Source organism: Pongo pygmaeus, chromosome X, assembly GCF_028885625.2.
Source record: "Pongo pygmaeus isolate AG05252 chromosome X, NHGRI_mPonPyg2-v2.0_pri, whole genome shotgun sequence".
NCBI lineage: Eukaryota > Metazoa > Chordata > Mammalia > Primates > Hominidae > Pongo > Pongo pygmaeus.
Genome location: NC_072396.2, coordinates 109,969,961 through 109,982,777, shown reverse-complemented (window position 1 = coordinate 109,982,777; position 12,817 = coordinate 109,969,961). Strand labels below are relative to the sequence as shown.

At 36.4% G+C, this 12,817-nt stretch overlaps 1 protein-coding gene across 3 annotated transcripts in view; it reads right to left on the bottom strand.

The window, feature by feature from the left end:
- The window catches only part of NRK (Nik related kinase), a 135,897-nt gene that overhangs the window by 114,142 nt on the left and 8,938 nt on the right, over positions 1-12,817 (bottom strand). The gene's annotated exons all lie outside the window — the stretch shown is intronic.

Genomic DNA, 12,817 nt, shown 5'->3' with positions numbered 1-12,817 from the left:
CATCAAATAACCAACTAATTCTGTCTGCATATTTTGGGGTGGGGGCAGTAGTGGTGCTGGTGAAGAAATCAGTCAAACCAATTTTCACATTGCACTGGCTGGGATATACACAGACTCTGCTCCCTACCAGTATCATCTCTCTACTTCACACTTCTTTTAAATTAGTAGGCACCTTCCTACTCATGTATGTTCCTCCTTGCTCTTAGTGCAGTAGAGGGGAATATACCACTAACTCTTATAGAGTATAATATTTTGTTAAGTATGAAAGGGCATAAATCAAGCATATACATATGGTGACCAACTGTTCAGACTGGCAGTGGTTTCCTAGGACACGGGACTGAAAAAGCACCCACACACACAGACACACAGACACACACAGACACACACACACACACACACACAGAGTGCAGGACCTGCAAAATAAACATTACTAAAGCTTTTAGAGTTTAACATTTCAAGCCATTTAATTTTTTTTGAAATCTACTAAAATGTAAGGTAGTAAAAAAAACCATTACAGCAACTGGGAATTGTAGGTAGAAGGCCACAAGAAGCAAGGGCATTTGTAGGCTCTTATTTATATGTGTTTTTCTTTCTAACAGCTGCCAATCCTCCAAGTCAGGAAATATTTACACATGTTCTAGACATCTTCCTGATGGTATGAGACTCTCTTGAAGCCATCCTTATACTTGGCCATGCCAATAGCACTACAGCAAACTACAGTACCCAGAGAAAAAATATACTCTTTCAAGCTTCCTAAATGACTCATTCAGCAGAAAGTAATAAAAAAGTAAGGCTAATATTTCCATCCTTTGGAAATATTTATCTCTACACAGTGCCACCTTTTTATAGTCAGAATAGAAAGTTACTTAGGTGGTATAATTTTGAAAGGCCAACCTGTCTCCAGCATTGGCTTAACAGGGTGTCATTACTTAGTCCTTTCCATCAAGGCACATCTGCAGAGGGCCCCTGTAAAAATAGTCATTCGGGAGGGGGGGTCATTTTTGCTCATATCGTTTTAGTTCCAGAAGAAATTGTGTCAAGTACCCATATGTATAAGGTATTGTGCTAGTCCCAAAGAGATCACAAAGGTGATTAAGATAGATTTTTTTGGACATAGCCAATGTTTCTCATAACATCTACTTGTAGAATGATACTACTACTAATAAAAGGAGTATATGAGTGTGGGCAACAGAAAATATACAAAACAGTCTGCATTGAAATTTCTGCTTGCCATTTATCCCTTATGCCCTGCTGCCTAATATGTACAATGCACTTTACTAGGTATTCTAAGAGTAGATTTGAAATGAAACAGTCCAGGTTCCTACCCTTAAAGAAATTCAGGAACTAAAGACTAACTAATTCTTAGGCATCCACCCCAAGCTTTGTAACTGGTTTTCTACTGTCATTGAAACACTTTGTTTTGTGGAAAGGTGGGAGGAATTCAGCTGCTTGCAAAATTCTTGTAGAGGTTAACCACCAGGAAAGTCTTAAAACTGTAATTTCTGTTCAAACCTGCATGCTCATCTGATGAGAACAATATAAGAACAATTTTACTTAAATAGCACACCTTGTATTTACCTCCTCACCTGCAAACCCCTACTGTTTCCATCCACCTGCTTAACTCTCTGCCTCTGCCACCCTCTAACCTTCCAAGCTATAGCCACTTAGACCTACGTGTAATTTATTTAGCCCAGACTCTGGGATCTCTGTTCTCAGGCAGGGAACAAATGAGGGTCCCCTAAGTTTTACATATTTTAATATTCACTCATGTTTTCAGAAATACATTCATTAGAAAATACAAATTGTTTTTTAATGTGTTGATTTTTAAAATTCCTACTAATCAGAAACCAATCATCTACAACCGAAGCACTAACTTTCAATGATCCTTTGTTGTTTCCCTCTTTTCCAGGGCTCCCAGTAGAAGCAATAAAACAGGAAAAACACCCTTGCCTCAGAGATGGGCCCCTGCCCACAAGAAGAGAGTGAAGAGGTTGACAGTAAGTACTTCTCTACCTTCTCATGGCTTCCAGGAGTCTGAGTAGAAATTTAGTCATCAGCTTTGAGTATCCTGTAAAGACTATCTGCTTGTCCACATCCCTTTCTGAAATCTATTACGTTCCAGAAAAAGACCCTAAGACTAGACTGTTTTAGTGCCCATCATGAAGGAAACAAATATGTTGGAGGGACACATCATTAATGATCTTCATTACCGACCTCAGCTCATCAGTTTCTTGTAAATTTTTGCACTTGGGCAGATTGTTTTTTCAACTGGCTAATCTAATTGAATGTTTTTTGACTTTGGTTTATATCTGTTGAGCTGAATATACTATATTATAATTAAGATACAGACCTGGGGCCAAGCAAATTTTGGTTTAAATCCTGACTTTGCAAGGCAATATCTTATCTTTGTGAACCTATTCAGTAACTCAGGTTCTTGAATCCTGTTTCCTCGTTTGTGAGATGGTAGGATGATGAAAACAATGGTAGCTACCTCATAATGCTCTTATGAGCTGTAAGCATGTTACAGCTCATAAGTAAATGTTATCCATTTTTAGAACATTGAGGTCACTATCTCTAAAGTGACTAATATTTAAATCTCCATCTTTTTCTCACCCAGTTAAAACACTCAATAATTTTATTTATTTTATTTTTTTTCTCAGAGTCAAGAAAAGCTGTCTTTCTCTGAGGACTCTTAGACTTCTCCTTTTAGATCATGGTGGTATTTTTGTTTTGTTTTCTCTTCAGAGTTAATGATTTATACAAAATGTTACTGGCAGTGCTTAGAATATAATCAATCTTCTTTCCCTCAGGGGACCCTGAACAATCTAACCTTCTTTCCCTAGTCATAAAAGGACCCTGCCTAAGAAGGACAAACCCAAAAGGAGCTTTCTTAGTTTTCTAACACAAATTACACATAAACTACCATCATATCATGATTTCTCCAATTGAAATAACACAAAATTCACACTTCATTTTCCCTCTCTTTATGCTCTGGTAGAGGAGGAATTTATTACAACCTGGGTGTAGGTAAGCAGGAAAAAATAAAACTGCAGGATAAAGATCTGTTTATGTCTTTTTATATTCTTTGACATTTTAATTTAGTCTTACTAATAAGCTTCTTTTTAGGAGCCTGCCTTCAGAGTAGCCTCAGCATCATAAAATTATAAGAGCTTCCACTTTTCTTTTGACACCCTCAGAGAGCTACAGCAGCACATTAATCTGCAAGTGCGATTCTGGCACCACCCACACAACTACCTTAGACACAGATGCACAAGTATGGTAGAATGTTGGAAGTCCTAAAATCAAGTTAGGACTATTCTTATTTCAAGAGTAACAACTGTTGAAGTGCTATTTTCCAAAGAGTGTTTCATGAAATGTGATGAGGACCTAGTTAACTAGTTTTTAGTGGTCAACTACTAGACGATAAACTAAAGCAAGAACTCGTGATACTTCAACCACCTTAACAGAATTTACTCTGAAAATCTGACCATAATTATGTAACTCTCTCTCTCTCTATGTATATATATATATATACACACACACATACACATACATACATATATATGCAAAAGCAAAATAAACAAAATTTGCTTTTTGATATATTAAAAAGTACATTATTACTTCTAACACTGCCCAACCCACCCTCATCACTCTATAAAGTGGTTTATAAAATATTGTACAGATAAATTTTCTTAGGACTAATATATTAAAGATAGCATTAAATCTATAAGCTTAGCAGCAATTAGGCAATTTTGTATGCCTATTTTTAAGTAACTGCATTATTTCCCCATGGAGATTTATACTTACAATTCATAAAGATTTTCATAATTGGGATGTTTTTATCTGGTTGACCAAAGCCACCATGCTATAAAGAATTTATTAGTTTTGGCTTTTGTTTAGAAATGTGTATTTGTCTCCAAATATTTAAATTTATTTTTCCTGCTCCTGGAACAACTTTATAACAATCAACTGGATTAAGCATCTGCAGAAATGACATAATATATTTTGTGTTACCCCAATACACCAAATACATAATTTGAATTACTTCCCAATATATATCTGTGAACATGTTAAGCAGATTAGAGTAGTTGTGAAAAATAATTATGACCTCTTGGGAGCAAAAATCCCATGACATTTACTTTCCTCTTTCATACCTGTCAGCTACCAACTGCTTCATCCTCCCTCAAGATTTATTGGGAAGCAAAAGAAAATTTTGGTATAACATATTAAGAAAAAGTAAAGCCTGCAACTTGGAGGCCTGGATTCTATTCCACAGTTGGAGAGTTGTCATGGCCAAGATAGAAATATTCCATTTTTCTCCAAGGCCTGTAAGCCTCAGCAATTTCCACTAATTTGGTCCCCTGAGTCTCAATTTATTTAGCCTATGCTGTTTTTTTCACCCCCATTGCAAATATTCAACCTGTTTTCTTATTGAGGAAAAACTTGTTCTTGGAGTCTCATTCTTTAGAAGCTTCATTAGACTTTCTACATCCAGGAACAAAAACAAAAAAACTATGTCCCAATTTCCTCTTTTCATTTTTTCCAATCTCTCTCATTCCTTTCCATTACCCATCACTCCCTCTTCAAATAAAGCAGTCACGGTCATACAGAAAATACTTCCTTCCTTATCTCTACTAAAACTGCTTAATAAAAATGACCGCTCCTAAAAAATGTATTCCGATCATTCTAACTAGCACCTAGTATGTAACATGGTACTTGGGACATAGTGTGCATTCAATAAATGTATTTTTTAAATTTTTATTACAGAATGGTTTACACATTCAAATCAATGTTATTTAATAGGCAAATTTAATGTTTTCTATGCTAGAGCAGCTTGAGGGTTCCTTAAGAAAGACCAATCCCTACTTTTGAGGCACATTATCACAATGTCACAGGATGAAGGTGGAACCAAGACATAGCTCTGGACTTGTGGCACTGTACTATGAAGACACAATAGCCTAGTATGCCTGTGGCCTCAATTCAGCTTCAGCTTCAGCTCCTGCTTCAGAAACTTGCAATGTATAATGAAATGCATAGTGCTATGTGCTTTAAGGGTGCTCAAGCATTATTTGTTGGCTGATTTAATTAAGCTATATTTGCAAAATGGCAAGGATGTGAGGAAACTTTCCTACCTAAAAAGAAAGCATTCACAGTGCTAGACATTTGGTAGGCAAATAAACAGTATAATTTCAGCCTAAAAGGAAAAATACTCAAACCCCCATCCAATAGGCCTAGTGGCTAGGCAACCCAAATGTCAGCACTGTGTTTCTGAAATGTAATTTAAAATATCATAAATTGTATGTCATCAACTTTGAGGACAACATTCCTTTCCTTCCTTTCCATTCCCATTCCCTGCACCAACTTCAAATCCAGAAAATATAACTAATAAACATAAATCTCAACTGTCTGGTGAGGTTTGCAAGTAAAAGCAATGTGTCAGGCGGTGATTTATAAAACCAAATTTAAGGGTGATGCATTGTTTTGAAACGAAATTTCCATATTTAATGGTATACTTTCAGAGTGCAAACAATTCAGGACAGAGTGCAAACAATTCAGGAATTTGCTCCTGACTGTGTCCTTCATATACCTCACTTAATCTACTGACCACCAAGAGACAGATGACTCCCGTGATCTCTTTCAAGGATGGATGCTTACATATGGCCATGGTCTGTTTTTAGGTGTTAGAACAGTAAGAAACTTGGGGTGGTCCCTTTCTTCCACCAGCATTTAACTGAGTTTCAACTAGGCATCAGCGTACATGGCAATTAGGCTCTATGCCCAACTGTAGAAGTTTACTCTATTTCAGGTGAATTTTTCCTTTGCTTGAAATGGTTGCCTTGAATCCTTTCCCATTCCTTTTTCTGTCCTCACCACCTGCAAATGGTAACGTAGGAGTAGGTGATTGATATTAGGGGTGTAGTCAAGACCTCATGAAGGGCCAAGGCAAACTCATTCATTCTGGATATCCAATTCATTGTCTCACCTCACTAGTATTATACTTAACAAAATGGTGTTAGATAACATATATAATGAAGCATTCCTACCTTCCCAATATACCAGCTACCCAGTTTTACATTCATATTGAGTGTCTTATTAGTTACTGAGCTAAAAATCAGGTCTCACTGTCAGGTGGTGAAACAGAAGAAAGAATAGAAAAACATGTTTAAAATAATTTCATTTGGTAAAAAGTGAAACTACTCCAGCTAATAGCCAATAATCAACTTCTACTGTGTAAGGTGGAGAAGCAATGATAGGATTACTATAATTATGCTGATGACAGTAAGAATAAGAATAGGTTACATTTTACTGAGTGCCAGGCACTGTGCTAGGTGCAATATCTCAGAGACAAAAGAAAGCCTGGAGATTATTGAGTCTAATACATTTGTTTTATTGTTGAAGAAATGGGCCCAGAAAGTCAAGAGACACGTTTACTGTCAGTTACTAGGAGAGTCAGGTTGCCACCTCCAATTTTGCCACCCTAAAGGTCTTGGTCTCTTTCTTAATACTGTGGTCTTTCTGTGTCTATTGCTCTGGGGAAATTACTTTTTTTTAATAGTACCATTAAAAATGAGTTCCAACCTATTTTCTTTTTTCTAATATGGCCTCATATGGTCAAACACTAAACATTCCTCCAATTAAAATGACATCCCATAAACTATGAGACTAGCAGTTAAAGGTGAGGAGAAAACTATATTCTCTAACTCTACTGGGGCAAAAAAGGGAAGACCAGTACTTTCTCTCCTAAAAAGAGAGAAAAATAGAACCCACAATTTCAAGTGAGGTTTGAACTGGCAGGAGGTGGGAGAGGGTGAGAGGATAGGCACCTAATTAGAGGAAAAAGAAGGAAAGGAAGAGGATTACAATAGTAGTGTGAGACTCAGCCTTCATTTCAATGTGCACAGACTTCAGCAGACAGCTGGAAACCTGCCAGGGACCGAGGCCTTGGAAACAAGCTGGAAGACATTGGAGAGACTTTAACCAAAACAAACTCCAGCAGGGGATGTGGTTGGCAGCACTGAAAAAGCAAAGGACTCTATGAGTCACTCTGACATTAATTTTGAATGGTATCATGCTTCTATTTTGCAGTACAGGTTATTTATGCAACACTTGGTACTGTCTAATACACACACATATGTATAATATGTAAAATATACATACAGATATATATGTTCTGTACTTAAATATTATATTACAGACATTAGAAAAGAAAAAATCCAATATCTCATTATTCTAATCGTTAATTCACCATTTTTTATCTGCATATTTTAACATAGCTGTAATTGGGGCACAAATATAATAAGGAATACTTTACTTAAGATCTTAAGCATAGTTCTATGCTGCTAGATAACTTCATAAATATTGCTTTATAGGACAATGATATGTTAACTGGTTAAAAAGTAATTTACTTCCATCTTTTTAAACTATTGTAATTGAACTTTTAAAAAATAATAACAACAATAACGATGGCAATAACTGCCGTTTAACAGGTATTTACCATATTCCAAATATTACAAATGTGTATATATATGTATATTGTTTCGATATTTTATAGCACCTCCCAAGGTAGGTATTATTAGTCCCATTTTATAAATAAGGAAATTTAAACTTAGGTTAAGTGACTTGCTCAAGGTTATAGCTAGTTAATGGCTAAGTAAGCACTGAATCAGGTCTGCCTGGTTCAAAGCACGCCCTTTTTTCACCACAATATGCTACTTTTCTTCTGCAATGTATATCTACATGTTTTTCTATGTCTGGGATGTTTATCATATACTTCCAAAAGTTGAATTATTGGTGTAAAGAGGATAAACATTTTTAAAGTGTTTATTTACATACTCCCAGATTGTTTTCCATGAGGGTATTGTCAGTGGATAGCACCACCATCCCAAATATTTTTATAGTAATTAGAGGTAGAAAAAAAGAGGTAAAGTCAATGAATGACAGAGGGAAATCATTCTGGTGTAAATGAAGTCTCTTTAAGCATCTACCTTCTGCAACAAAGAAGTTTGTACTTGGAAGATCTGATGTTAGAAATTGTTCTCTATCTCTGGACCTGAGTAGGTACACAGAAAATTCTTAGGATTTATAAATGTGTACAGGAGGATCTAGCATATGGTAGATTCTTCATGAAGAGTCAGTTAAAAGGAATTAACATGGACTTTTTGCTTTTGATGAGGATGTGAAAGTTGGAAAGTGTGCCACATTCACCCTAACAACAAGAATAAGCTGAATAATCTAGCTAATCATAACTTTTCTTCAATCTAGAGAGAAGTCTCAAGGCAACACACTAGCCTGAGGTCTGGAGAAAGACAAGCACCTGCAAAAAGAGATGGGACATGAGCACTAGCTCACCTGTGGCTGTAGAGGGAAGACAAGGTCACAACGGAAGCAGGTACAAAGAATTCAACTAAATTTTTCTTTGTTTTTTAATTTTTGTGGGCACATAATAGGTGTATATATTTATGAGGTGCATGAGATATTTTGGTTGCAAGCATGCAAATTTTTAGTGAATTGCTAAAGAGCAAATGTGGGTTAGCATGAGAGTACAGAACCCTTGGAAGCCATAGACACAGGACAAATTTATACAAACATACAGATTTATGGTACAGATCTGATGGAGATGAGAAGCCACAGCAGTAGGAAAGGTAGGAAACCAGGTCTAGTTCCTTTCCCTTTCATGAATAAAAGTCTTAAGACCTAGGGGAAAGGCAGCAAAGTGTATTCTCCCAAGGGTAAAGATGAAGACCTACTGCAGCTGGGGAAAGGCAAAAAAAAAAAAAAGTCCTGCAATTCTGGGGGAAGGGCAAGAATTAGTTGTGGGCCCAAACAATTAGAAGTATCCTACCACTAGAAGAGGGAAAGGATAACTAAGAAGGTCTCACTCCTGTGACACAGAGGCCCAGGATCTTACAAGACTGAGGGTGAAGCAGAAAAACAGAGCATTTCTACCTGCCCACACCATCAGGCCAATGAGCACTTAATAAGAAGCAATAGCAGTATACCATTAGGGGAGGGCAACAGCATGGAGCGAGAACCTCTTTGAAGCACAGATACACAGGGAAGATGGAAAGTTGAGAAAAGAACAGGGATATTAAGAAAAACTCTCCAGCAGACCGACCCCCACATATGCACAAGGTATTAGAGGAATCTGAAGCTGGTAGTGAACTGAGAGTAACCATATCAACAACATAACTCAAATGTAGTTTCATATCAACAACATAATTCAAATGTAGTTTATCTTCTTATTAGATTGAGTGAATTCTCATATAAACAACCTAGCTGAAAAAGTGTGCCCATTTCAAGAAATAAATACTATTTACTTTAATTTCTACTGTTCTACATACTATGTCATTTAAACAAAAATTGTGAAATAAAGCAAAATAAAAAACATTCTCAAGAGACAAAGCAATCAACATAACCAGCCTCAGAGATGACTTAGATGTTGAATCCATTAGACAGAGAATTTAACGTAACTATGATTAATGCATGAAATGCTTTAGTGAAAAATATGAAAAACATGAATAGACAAGTAGGGGATTTCAGTACACATGTTAACTATTAAAGAGCCAGGTAGAAATGCTAGAAGTGAAAAACAGTAATATTGTTGAAGAATGTCCTTGACAGTCTCATAAGTAGACTTGAAACAGCTGAGAAAGGAATCAAAGTGAAGACAGAAAAAAAAAATTGATCAAAACTGAAACACAAAGAGAAAAAAAGAATGAAACACACACAAACACACTCCAAAACAGAGCATTTAAGAACTGAGGGATAATATCAAAAGGCCTAACACATATGAAATTGGATTCCAAAAGAAGAAGAAAGCAAATAGAGTAGAAAAAATATTTGAAAAGATAAAGGCCAAAAATTTCTCCCAAATAATGAAATATGTCAAACCACATGTCCAGGAAGCTAAGAGAACCCCAAAGATCTCTTACCATTATCTCAGATAAATATCCTTTCAACACACACACACACACACACACACACACCTCCAGACATTTCATATTTAAACTGCTGAAAAACAAAGACAAAGAGAAAAATCTTAAAGGAAGCCAGAGACAAAATATAAAGGAGCAAAGGTAAGAATTACAGCAGACTTCAGAAACTATGCAAGTCTGAAGACAAATTGGCATGTTTAAACTGCTGAGAGAAAGAAAAAAATAATAACTCTCAATCCACAATTTTATACACAGTGTGAATATCTTTCAAAAATGAAGGAGAAATTAAGACTTTTCACACAAAAGCAGATAATTCATTACCCAGAAGCCTTGGACTATAAGAAATATTAGAGGAAGTTTTTCAGGCTTAAGTTCTACATACCAGAGAGAAAGCTGGATCTACACTAAAGAAATGAAGATTCTGGAAATGGTTAAAATGAAGATAAACATAAAAGACTCTTTCTGACTTTTAATTGCTGTAAAAGATAATTGATTAGCTAAATTTTAAAAATAGTAGTAGTGAAAACAGGGAAAAGAGTAAGTATAGGGAAAGTACAGTAGTTTTGTGGGTTTGTAGCATATGTAAAAGCAAAATGCCTGACAGCCATAACCCTAGTACACCAGTTGGGAAACCACACAGTGAAGAGGTAGAAATACTCCTTGAATCTAGACCGTGATTAGTTTAAGATGTACATTGAAAATCTTGATTGTGGTGGCAGTTATATGACGGTATGTATTTGTCCAAACTCATAAAGTTGTACACTTAAAAGAGTTAATCTTACCAAATATATATTATATCCCAATAAACCCTGAGTTTTAAAAAAGGATATTCCCATGCATAACTTACCTTTTTACCCTCTTACTTTTCTTCTTTTGGTGCCATCACAGTTCATTATCACATGAATGATAATGAGTAGCCATCTTTCTGTGTTGTCTAATTTTAACCTTGCTTCTTACCTTATATGACTCTGAGCTTTTATTTCTCACATCTGGTGGCTCTATACATTTGAATCAGAACAAGTATACACACACACTTACACACACACCCTAAGGAACTAAAATGTGCATAGAGCCATGGAGACTGTAAATGTACCATAAATATTCTGTCTATGTATAAGATGTAGGTATCTATGTATAAGGTGGCAAAACTGACCTAGATCACACAAATATTAAATAATCGTTCAGTACAGGATGCAATTGAGGTAGCATAAGCAATATATTTCAGTCTATATCATATCACCCTTTATAGTTTATTGGTTCTGTTAATAGATATGATCAAAATGGTTTGAAAAGATTTGGTCATGAATACTAGCATTCCCTCTGTTCCCTATATTCACCAAGGTTCTTTCTGTTTTTAAGACCTGTCCACATGCTATTTCTACTACTCACTTTCTATGCTATGGGTGCTTTATTTAGTTTATTATTTTATTATTTTTATTTTTTAAGTGATAAGGTCTTGCTCTGTCACCCAGACTGGAGGGCAGTGGTGTAAACATAATCCACTGCAGTCTCAAGCACCTGGGCTCAAGTGATCCTTCTGCCTTAGACTCCTGAGTAGCTAAGACTACAGGCGCACACCCACTGCACCTGGCTAACTTTTTCTTTTTAATTTTTTGTAGAGATGGGGTCTTGTTTTGTTGCCCAGGATCATCTCAACTCTGGCTTCAAGCAATCCTCCTGCCTTCATCTCTCAAAGTATTGGGATTACAGGAGTGAGCCACAGCACCAGGCCCTATAGGAGCTGTTCTGCAAAGTTTAAAAAGCATCCTCTATTCCTACCTGGGCAGATGAATAAGAAAAGAAGCCCCTCTGGGTAGATGTAGTCCCAAAGTTGCAAGACTTGGCAAGAAAAAAGGCACCCTTTTCTGAACTAGAAAGAAGCCCCTTCCTCTGGGCTTATACTAGGACACCTCTATACAACCTATATGTGGAGGACCTGCGATCAGTCTGCTGTAAGGATCAGCCTAAGGACAGTAATCCGGTTTTTGAGCAACAGGCCTGGGGAAAAAGAGCACTGCAATTATATAGAACATTACACAAGATTGAGAAAATATCAGTTCCCCATATTAGAGAATAGAAAGGTACCTGATCAGTGTGATACGGCTACTAAAGCACCCCATCCCCAAACCAGCCCTTAACACTGTCCATACCTCCACCTAGAATGTATTAACATCATCCTCCACAACCACACCTTTTCTTGGTTACCTCATATTTATCCTCCTGATATCAGTTTAACGGTCACTTTCCCTTTCCAGGGAGTGGGAGATCAACACTGACATTTTGATCTAAATTAAGCCCCCTTGCTTTATGCTTTTATATCACTAAGAATTTTCTTACAGATCTTATATTACAGTTGCAATTACAGTCATCCCTCAGTATCTGTGGGGGACTGGTTTCAGGGCCTCCCGTGAACACCAAAATCAGGGCATGCTCAAGTCCCTGATATATAATGGCATAGTAATTTTTTTGCATATAACTTATGCATATCCTCCAGTATAATTTAAGTGATGACTACATTACTTATAACATTTAATTCAATGTAAATGCTATATAAATAGTTGTTACACTTTATTGGTTAGGGAATAATGACAAGAACAAAAGTCTGTACATTACGCATTTTTTTAATTTTTGATACAATGTTGGTTGAATCCATGGATGTGGAACCCACAGATACAGAAGTATACAGTTATTTGTGTGCTTACTTATGTAACACATGGCTCCCCCAACAACCCCGACACATATAACATATACATACTTACTCACATACATTTCTCAACCATAAGCCCCAAAAGAGAAGGGACCTTATCTGCTTTACTCATCATTTTATTCCCAGAGACTATCACAGCATCTGCACATACTTAGTGTTTAATAAGTAATCACTA